Here is an 11,131-nt window from a genome sequence, read left to right on the forward strand (position 1 = left end):
GGACTTGATGTTCTGGAGTACTACTTGAACACTGCTCTCATTCTGTTTGTTTAGGCTGGTGAGTAAATGCTTAAAGGGAGTAGTGGTGGAGAAATATTTGCACTGTCCAAAAAAAATATTGGTTTCTGAATATTTAGGGAAGCTTGTGAAATTCTTCATACCTTTCTGCTCCTTGAAGTCTGTGGTAACTCTTTTGTGTGCTACTTCCTTCCAGCTTTATACACCACATGGTACCAAATATCTGTAGCAGAGATTGGGAAACCTCTGTTTAGCAGGTCTGGTTTATGGTTATGCTATAAATAGAGGTGAAACATGTAACTCATTTCAAGAACATTTTCTTCACTGAGGTCACAGGATCGTTTAAAGCTGTCCAAACACTTAGGGTGAGTGTCCAGGTAGTCTGGATTTTTTTTTTCAGGAAATTTGGAAGTGGGACAGCTTACTCACTGTAGATGATTCATATCTTTATATCCTAGTTTGAAGTGGTTCACCACACCGTGGCCACAACTTCAAAAGTGTCAGATGATCATCAGACAACACTCCTGCCTGTAAGACTGATTGATTTTCCCAGTTTCTAGAGTTTTCATAACTTACTAACCTCTGCCCCTAAACCCAAACAATTTAGGCTCAAGAACAAGCATTAGGAAACTGTTTATGAAATAGTGAATATACTAAATTCCCCAACAGAGAAAGCTCTTAAAACCAGAGCTCTGGGGACTCAAATGCAGAGATACTGCACTTCTCATGAATTCTTAAAGCGCTTTTCCATGCTCCTTTACAAAGGTTTTATCTTTTCCAGTTTTAAATCTTTTTGTCTAGACAGCAGTAAGTAACTTGCATACCTTTCTGTCAAGAATGGTATGGTTAAGTCTTTCAGATAAATATAGCTGGATATTTAAATACAAAAATAAATGTCTAAAGCTCTACTTATTAGTAGCATCTGTCTCGCACTTGATGTGTACTTCTCAGAAATATTCTAATACCTACAGAGGCTATATTTAAGCAACCTTGCTCCTGCTTTGGTGATCACATGTCATGGGCTGCCTATATTGTTGATTTTGTTGCTAAGACCCACAGTGAGTTCTAGTTTCCAGTGTTTCAGGTTACATGTTTAAACCTGGCCCTCCAAGTGTTTCACGCTATCCCGTGTGTCCCCATCTACTGAAGCTGATACTCTGGAGGAACTCTCCTTCCACACTGGTCCACACTGGCATGAAAAATTGAGTGGAAAGAGGAGTTAGGATTACAGATTTTTTTGTTTGTGGTAGTTGTTAATTTTCCATTTTGGAAATGTCACTAAGAGGAAGACTTAGGAAGCACATATTGGGTGTATGTGGTCAGCAGATCGGCCTCTGTCACCTTCTCCATTCATGGAGCATTGCAGCCATTAGGGAAAAGCCCAGAAACTCTGAGGAACATGGCAGACATCAAAGCTGACCAAACAAAGAGGACTGCAGAGAAAAATTTTTACTTTAAATCTCTTTTCCATAAGCCTTTGATTCAACATCTTTCGTTAGGACAGATAAGGAAAAATTTGGTCTGTATGGGCACTTACTTGGAGCATTATTTTCAGGCTCCCTTGTGCAACTGCAAGGGAGCTCCCTGTACACCTGTGAGGTTTTAATTAGCTGACATTGTAAAGTGTCAGTGGGACTTGTGCTGTCCCAGTTCTGTGCATGATGACATATCAGCACAATAGGGCTTCACTTCTGCAAGTAGAAACCCATTATGCACATGTTGTGTTGTGGAAATTACTATCCCATGCAAAAAACCTGTATGTTACTCTATCAGGCTCAAGTCCATTCCTCTGACCGTCCAAATATTTTTTGTGCATGGCTATGGTAGCTTGTGTTTCTTCAGTGAAATAACTCTAGGGTTTGTATAAATGTTTTAATATATTGTAAATTTTCTTGGCAACGTGTTAATACTCCTTTGATTAGAACAACCACTGTTGTTTGTTTTTATATTTAGAGCAAAGAAATGCAAACATCCTTACCATCAAGACTAGGTGGGGTAGCACTGAAGGTAGATTGTTTTGAATCTCTGTACTGCTTGTATTCTAAACTTGTGTGTGCCTGTTGTGTCCTCTGATCCAGCAGAAGCTGCTGTTTTCCAGGATGCAATAAAAACTGTTTTCTGAACGCTTCTTTTGAGGGCACAAAGGGAAAGAGGAGGGAAAAAAAATCCAAGCTGAACAAATTCATACACTGAGGCTGACTTTACCTCAGAAGAGTTTCTTGGATTTTCATACCCCCACATGGGTTCATTGATCTACATGCCAAAAAGAGCTGGCTGGTTTTGATTTACAGATTCTACATTGTTTAGGAGATTATAGTCTAATTCTCCTTCTGCTGTGACTAGTCAGGGCATGAACTGCAGCCATAATGATAGGCACTCTGTTTCTGGATTTTAGCATGCCAGGCAAGGAAGTCACTTCAAAGTAAAGCTGAAACACGTGAAGAAGTTGTGGGGAGAGAGCACTGGGAGGAGGAAATTAGGTTGACCCTGGCTTATTAAAGCACAGTACACACTGATGAATGGTGAATTTAGGCACCACTGCAAAGGATAATACAGGATGAAAATGATGGCTGTCTTTATTAATAGAGTTGGTATGAAATAGCAAATGTAAAAAAAGTATAATCTGGAAAAGAGATCAATTTTAATGGGAAAATACTTTGTTGTCAATGGCTGCTGGTGTTATTTGTGTTGGAATTGTGTCCAGGGTCTGCTTTGGGATGAGAGCACAGGGAGGTGCCACACTGCACTTTTTGCTCTGGTGTGCCTAATGAGAGTCCTTGTCTTCAGTGGTTCACACTCCCACAGGGGTGGGATAAAGGGACTTCCTGCTTACACAGAGCATTGAGAGCAGGAGTTTTACTTTAGACTTTGAAATATCCTTGAAATTGCTTGGCAAAATGTAGCTCATGGATGTGTAAAGCTCTTCTTTTTTGAGGCATTCTGGTTTATTTTTTTTTTCTTAATTTCTCCTCTTCTGAAGTCTGGCCTGAGATCTTAAAAGATGCTCCAGTTTAGAGTATTGAATTTTCACAACATTTGGCTCTTTCTAATCTCTTGTCTTAGTATATTTCAATATGCTATTGCAGCACAAATGATGTACAAGAAACCCTTGACTGTAACTGGATATTTCTTTGTAACAGACAACTTATTTGCTATATTTTGCCTCTATGTACCCATACATGATTCTCTTTCCTTTGATATTTTAAATTATTTGCTTAATTATTTCTGGAACTAATATTTGGGTTGTTGCTTGTCCAAGAGAAGTCTATTGTGTGCTCTAATGACAATGAGCAGATTAGGCTTGTGGTATTTGCTTCTATCTGAAATAGATGAGTGTCATTGTGGGGGCTGAGTTTCTGACACAATATTTACAATTATAACCTCAAAAGTTGCTTTCTGTGCATTTGCTTGAATAGTCAATTAAGATTCTTTGTTCTGGTTTCAGTCAGTAAATTTGCTCATTAGAGCATTTTTGTGTAACCACTTTTTGATCAAGACATCTGTGGAAAAGTGACAGGGAAAGGTTAACAAGTTAAACCAAACATTAAACTTCAAAAAAATTTCAAATTTTAGGCATTAGAACTGTCCTTGGTGTAAAATATTTTAGGTCTTAATTCACCAGTTCATCTTCATTCTGGAAACACTTCAGTTTGGGGACTACAGAGAGATTTTAATTTAGGTGTGTTCCTTTGCCCTGCAGAATCAGCCCAATGTTATTTTGCTCACCTGGAGATCTACTTCCTCTAACAGATGGAGGCAAAGTTTGTTTTAAAACTTGAATATTAATGTGTTACTAGATTTCTTAGAGGAAGTTAGATTTAATCTGAAAGCCTACATGCTTCTCACTGGGAATGCTCACATGCCAGCTGCACACATTCCTGGCAGCAAAGAGAAAGCAACAAAGCAAAGACTTCTCAGATGTTGGCACTGTAGAGCCTCTTTCTTCCTCTCCTTCTCTCCTGCCCTTTCTTTTTGGACAGAGGGGTCAGAGAGGTTCAATTTGGGTATTGAATTACAGTGCTGGCACTATTTTGGAAAAGAAAATGTTGACTGAAAACCTGAGTCTTTTTTTTTAATTTTTTTTTCTCCTGTTTGGCACAGGACATATCCCCACAAGTAAAAGTATGTGGATGCAACTGCAGAGCCAGATTAAATGGTACCAAAAGCATGGTAGCTTTAAAATTTTAGATCTGTGTAGCAGACTGTTTAATCTTTCACCTGCTGTATGTGATGTAATAACACTGATATATGTTTGAGCAGCCTTTTGGGATTTTATATATCAGAGAGACTGTGTATTTTGAAATTTAATCCTCATGAAATATTTGACATCCTGAATGGGATAATTGACACAGGGACACTAATTAGGGAGTTGTAATTCAGAAGGTTCTGATCATGTACTTTATACTGACATGTATATTGTCCCCCTGGTAACTGTGTTAATGGTACTTAGACATGTGCATCAGGAAAAGAGGGCGTACTCTGGGGAGCTCTGGAAATCAATCTCCTATGTAATGCCATTTCATAATACTCTAGAAGGAGCAGATTTACACATTTTTTCCATTTATTAAGCTGATCATATATAATATTCTGGTTTTGAAATGGTTTGACTCAGCTGGTGCTTTCATTCTGAAGAATCTGCAGTGAATATCTTCCTCTGAAACTGAGTTTGTTGCCTAAACTACTTACATTTCTTAGTGCTCACTTGAAATCTTGGGTAAATCTGTTCTATTCAGCTGAACTGAGTACTGTTTACCTTATGCAGGAATTATTTCATCAACTCCTGAAATGCAAAACCCGTGGCAAGAGAGAAAAGGCAGTCTTGTGACTGCACCTCTGACCTAGAGGACAAGCTTTCTCCAAGTATGATTTCATTCAAGTAGTGAGAGCAAGAGCTGGATTAAGAAACAAAAAGATTTGCCTTAGGCAAGCAGGTGAGCTCAGTTTTTTCTGTTTTCCCTCTGGCTTTGTGATCATGCTATGCACATAATCAGACTGTCTGCCTGCCTCAAACAGAGCATTCCTTTATGGCATTTCAACAAATCCAAGAGCTCTTGAACTCAGCAGACTTTTCAAACTTTCTGCATGATCATACAGCTTAAGTCAGGAAATGTTTTTAAGCACTCATTTACTATATGGTAAGTGAATGCAGAAACTTGTTAATACTGCTTATGGTGCAGTGCTCTACCACTGTAGAAAACAGAAAAGCAAAGAACAGGCTAAAATCCAGTTAAAATTGCTGGAGTCTGGCAAAATGTATTTACCAAATCTAAAACCACCTGGGGAATAATGATCTCACTCTTGAAAAATATGTAGAGGGATTTTTAACTTTTTTAAAATTAAGAATTTTTTAGGTCTCCTGGTGTGCAGCTTATCCAGAAGCTGGCTCTTTCTGCAGTACAGCATGTCCTCTGATGCTCATGTTTGGACATTGCTTCAGCAATGAGTCAGAGTTCCAGCTATTGTTTCACTAACATCAGTTCCTGCTGTGCTGGGGGTTTCCCCTCTCATCTTTTTCCCAAATTATCGGCCAGACCCAACCCTCTTCTGCCCATAAAATCTGACGGGAGGCCCCAGCTTGGGCTAGGGTGGCTGCAAGGTGCTATGCACTCCACTGCAGCATTGCATCTAGCCTGCAGGAGAAGTGCAGGCTGTTGATTTCCCTGGGAACAGTCATTGCGAGAGAGCGCGGCCTCCTGCCATCAGCTCCCCGTGCCTTCCCTGCAGAGCAGCCATCCTCTCATTTCTGGAGTTCACCAGGGGGAGAAAAAATGTGGCAGATAGGCTTAAAAATGTTAAGAATTACCAACGTACAAAAATCCGTGCAAAGCATGGGGAAAACCTTGTGCTGTTTTAAAAAGTACAGATAGACAGAAGTTGGTGTGTTTTGGAAACAAGACTGATCTAGTGCAGCTCTAAATTCAGACTGGTATCAACCTCCTATGTCCTCTAGCACAGGGATATGGAGAATGGAAAAATGAGCATGTGATGTACAGACCAGGCCAATGTTGTAAATGTGCCTGAGTCACCACAGCCACCTAGGCTGGAGCCTTTGTCCTTTGGTCTAACACTAAAGGTTCACAACACAAGCCTTTCCCAAGGCTGAACTCTTTATGGCACATGTCATCTGTGCAGCACAAATGCCACTGATTGGGCTTTTGTGAACTTCTCTGATGCTCTTCATCTCATCAAGGCTAATGAGGATAGCCATTACATGTGTTCAGAAGCATCCTTGACTTATGGCAATGCCCACAACACATGTGGTTTCAATCTTCCTTGCATTTGGATGTTTCCAGAAGATTTTTGAAGCTTTTAATTTACATTTCTCATGGAAATACAAAAGAAGTTTTGTGTATGGTCTTTTCTCTTAATAATACTTAAATCTTTTTCATATATCCTTAAACTTGCACCTCAGCTGCAGACTAAAATTCAACTTATTCACTATTTAATGCTATCCTCAGAGATGGGCTAGGAGGTAGAATGAGCAGATATCTTAGTCAGACTGAAAAGTTGTTTGGTATTTTGTTTCATTTGTGATGCTTCAGCATGAGACAGGCAGATTTCCATTTTAAGTGCCTTTGTTTGCATTGTTGGTAAATTCTAACAGTCATAAATATGATTATTCTTCTTGAGTTTTAAACTTTCCACAGACTTTTTTGATTTTGCTTACAGCCCTAGGACCCTCAATATAAGAGAGAACAATGCTTTATTAAAACAAGCTGCTGTATAAAATGTGTGCTTACTCAGCTGGAAGCTACTTGGCCATTTCTGCTGCTGCTCTCAAGTTCCAGAGCTGCAGATGGAGCTGGGTTAATATAACATAACTTTCCCAAGAGCCTGCAATAGGACTTGATGTGTTTTCTGCTGCATATCCTCATCTTCCAAATTAACCTGAAGACAAATGGGATCTATTTATTTGCTACTTCTCTGAGACAATATATTTGGCTGTCATAGTAGTGTCTGCTTTGTATTTTGAATAAAACTGGCTCCCTAAGGAGCTGGTTAACTAAGACCAGAGAATACCCTATGTGCAAAAAAAAAAAAAAAAAAAAAAAAATCAATGGCACACTTGAGTATGCAACTTGACAGGGAAAAAATCAGCAGGAAAAACCTGAAAAATCTTGTGAGAGATGGCTTGTGTGCCTGGTCTTTGGTTCAATTTCTTCTTTCTGTTCTCTAGGCATGTGGCCTTCAGTTGCAAGTAAAGAATCAGAGAAAACCTGAAAAACAATAGCAGCAGTGTGGAAATCAACCCATGTGCCCACACTCACTGAGTGGTTCCAGAAGATGTGGCAAATTATATTGATGGAAAAGCTGATTCATACAATTCTCCCTAGCCCAAAAATTTGACAAACAAAACCACTCCAGGATATTTAGAATCTGTCCACTGACTATGCCAGGTGCTAACAGACAATTCCTTTGACCATATTTTTATAAGGAAAGCAAAATCAAATATTTGAGAACAAAGTTTCATGAAAAACAACACTGTGGGGCAGCAAATAGAGGACTGACAACTCCTATCCCTCCTCTTCATGACTCCTCGAAGACAGACAAGAACAGTAGAAGTGCAACTTATTGATCTGCTCTGTTATTGAGGCTGTGATACCAGTAGCTCCAGTTGTGACTGACCAGGCTTCCACCTGCACATGTGTGTGCACCATGCCTCTTGTGACCTGTAAAAGAAGGGAGAGCACTGTGAAAGTGAGGTTGAGATGCAGCCCTAAGCAACTAAGTCAAAGCTCTTTCATGCTAAAAGTTGGATTCCTACTGCCCTCAATGGATTTTTTTGTTTTGTTTTGTTATACAGGTGTCTGTATTTCTCATGACCCAGCTTTTTGGTGAGAGGGAAACTGCTTTCACAGAGGAACATTGTGATTCAGAACTTTTAACAATGAAGTGGCACAGGAAGGTAACTTTTCTCAATGACTCCAGCTTGTAGGAAACAGAATATATTGTTGGCATTACCACTTAGGACAAGCCAAAGCCCCTACAGAGATGCACAAAACTTACAGATGAAAATGTACAGCTACTGTAGACAGACCAGTTTTGAGTCATTCAGCATTTCAAAGTAAGTTTTTTCATCAGTGAGTGAGTCCCCATTTCCCGTGGCTGGCTGTGTGTCTGGGTGTCTTGTGGCAGCTGCTGCAGGACCAGTCAAGCAGTTACTCCTCAGGGAGACCACAGCCTCTTCCCACCTGCTGTTTACATCCCACCCATTCAGCTCCAGGGTGAGGCAGGGGAAGGAAATGGTCTCACACTGCATGTGCCTACGTGACACGGGACGGTGTGTTAGGGATAGATCAGCTGAGGACTGAAGTTACCAAGGGCTCAGATCAGAAACTCAGAGCCAGAAACACTCTGGCTCTCCAGCTGCAGCTTCTCCATGGGTGAAGGGAGCAGGTGGCAGGACCCCCTCAATGCAGCATCTCAATACAAAATTGGATTAGAGCAAGTGAATTTGAGAGAAACAATCTAAAATTCAAAAAACTCTAGGAAAACACTCCAGGTGGCATTGTGTCCAGAAAAATTTTAGGGTATATTTGTTCTTCTCTGTGCATGAATATTGATTAACAGGCTGCTTTTTTTAACCAGTAGTGGTGATGGAGATGAGGTGATTGTCATTATATTCTAATTGCAATTCTTTAATGAGATAAGCCATCAGATTATTAGAGGTGCTGAAAGGTGTCAGTAACAGCAACATCAAGAGTGAAGGAAACCAGGACCAGTTTTCTGGTAAGATGGGGAGCAGAAATTACTTACAACTTTTAGAAATTGTTTGAGAAGTCATACTGAGAACAATTTAAAAACCTCCCCAACCCCCAACCAGTGAAAAGTTCAGTATTTAAGAAGATAAAAATACAGCTCTGGGTGACATGGTTTGGTCTGAATTACTGCAGGAAGTTGAAGAAGGCAGCTTCTCCTCCAGCATCTAATAGGCTGTGAAAGAACAAGATGTGAAAGATAAGTGCAAACAACACAAAGTGACAAGTTCCTTTAAGATAGTTATTACTCCTCCTCTTTTCCATTTCATTTGGAATAAAAGAGAGTCAAACAGCCTTTTCTGTTGCATTCACATTTGCTAACTGTTTACACTTCACTGTTAATTACCTTCTACAGTTTAATAGAAGGAAAATCTCAAAATCTTTGTTTTAAAAAGCTTACATTTGCTATACCAACGAATTCATCAAGTTCATGATCATTTCTAGCTTTCAATCCAAAGTAGGATCCATCCAAGATTTAAAGAAAAAACCAGCAAACACCAAAATAGACTTTAAAGTGCTGCTCATGCTGATACAAAATCAGATAGGAAATGAAAGTTTAACAGTTCAACTAGGGAATATTTCTTCAGCTTCTAGGGCAAGACAGAGCTGCTCAGGAAGTGTGGCATTTTGCCAGAGCAGGGAGCCTCCAGGAACTGAAAGATAACAGTACTGGTGACCCTTTACTGCCTTAGACCAGCTGGAGAGAAGGAGGCAGGCACTGGAGTGTGCACTGCTACGTGAAAAAGGAGCAAGAGTACATGAAAATTGTCCTATCAGCATTAGGCTGTGAATGTGCGTCTGCTGGTGGGAATGTAATGTTTCCAGAGTTCATTTCTTTTCCATAATGTTGTTTTATAGTCTATATCTGCAATGATACAGTATTTCTCCTCTAGAATTCTACCTGTATTTGTGAATTTTCCTGTGTCAAGTGATTGCAGAGAGTAAATATTGCAGTTGGTGGGATCTGTTCTTTAAAATTCCCTAAGAAATTTAAAGGTGTGCTCTGGAGAGTTGGTTTCTCCCTTTCCACTTCTACTGATGAAGAATTTAGAGTAAGAAGGAATCTCAGACAGCATTTGTAGCATTTTGGTGGCCCAGACAGGGTAACTTCTCATTCCTAACTGGACCAAGTGTGTAGTGATTCCACTATCCAATTGTGATTTCACTATTCCAGTTGTGGGATACCTGCTTTCTGTACTGGCTGGTCCATGGGATGCGTGAAGCCTGTGAAGGATTGTGTTGGCTTGGCTTGCTGGGCAGCCCAGAATCATCTTGGGACTTTTGCTGCTTTCCTCTAGTTTTGCCTCTGGATTGTTGGGCTAGCAAAAAAAAAAAAAAAAAAAAAAAAAAAAAAAAAAAAAAAAAAAAAAAAAAAATCAGATGTAGCTAAGAAGAATGGGAAATTTAAGATGTTCACATGCTTTTATTTCAGATAGATTCACAGGGCATGTGAGGATGGGGTGGGAATATTTCAGTTGGGATAAGAAGAGCCAAATGTTCAATGGGGAACACATGCTTGTTTAACTTGCACTGTGCTGACACACAGTGGAGGGCTCCACAGTACCCTTTCTAAAATTCACTCCAGTCCTCAGTAAGAAAAGGAAGTACAGATTTTGAGTACAGAGGAGGCACTCAGCAACCCTAGAAGGAGCAGCAGCTGTTGAACCAGCTACGGAGAGGGCTAACCAGAAAACACTGAATGCTGAGATCAAACAAATGAGAATGAATCAAAGAAGCAGCAGGAGACAAACAAGGGGATGTAGACCAGTGCACTGCCTTGAACTCAGTTCTCTCTTAATCCATAGTGACCTGGGTTTTGTCCTACAATGGGAAGTTTTCCCAAAGTATTATTAGCCCTGAATGAGTATTTGATTTAATTTTTCATTTTTTTTTCATTCTTACTGAGGTATGTTCATTAGTATTACTGTGAGAACTGGTTTTCAACATAATTTTACCTCTCAGAAGTTATAACAATCCATACTGCTACATAATTTTATTTTTGGCAAGGAAAAGGCAAATCCACTACAAGTAATTGTTAAGCACTTCTTATCTGTATTTCCTGGATAAGAATTCCAGAGCATGGCCTCTTTTGAAACTCTTCTCACCTGCTTGGGCATGATGCTGCTGGCTTAAATGTATTTCCTTCTGTTTTGAAATAAGTCACGTGAGAGGATACTCCTAATGCTCTTGGCCAAATTGATAGTGCTGCGTCCTGCCCTGGGAGTCACGAGCATTTGCTGTGTTCTTCAGAGATATGTATTTGCAATTAGTCATCCATATGAGAGGACTGTTTAAGACAAGCCTTTCCCCCAAAGCAGTTAATTCTTCAAAATGAAAATAATCAGATAATGAGT

The 11,131-nt window shown here is 39.8% G+C and overlaps 1 long non-coding RNA gene across 1 annotated transcript in view; it reads left to right on the plus strand.

The window, feature by feature from the left end:
- LOC130266632 (uncharacterized) overlaps window positions 1-7,918 on the plus strand; it is a 30,631-nt gene extending 22,713 nt beyond the window's left edge. The window contains exons 3-4 of the long non-coding RNA XR_008842930.1: window positions 4,781-4,949; window positions 7,823-7,918. This is a non-coding gene — a long non-coding RNA (uncharacterized LOC130266632). The remainder of the gene's footprint in view (window positions 1-4,780; window positions 4,950-7,822) is intronic.
- The last annotated feature ends 3,213 nt before the right edge of the window (window positions 7,919-11,131 follow it).

The sequence above is a fragment of the Oenanthe melanoleuca genome, unplaced genomic scaffold (assembly GCF_029582105.1).
Source record: "Oenanthe melanoleuca isolate GR-GAL-2019-014 unplaced genomic scaffold, OMel1.0 S112, whole genome shotgun sequence".
NCBI lineage: Eukaryota > Metazoa > Chordata > Aves > Passeriformes > Muscicapidae > Oenanthe > Oenanthe melanoleuca.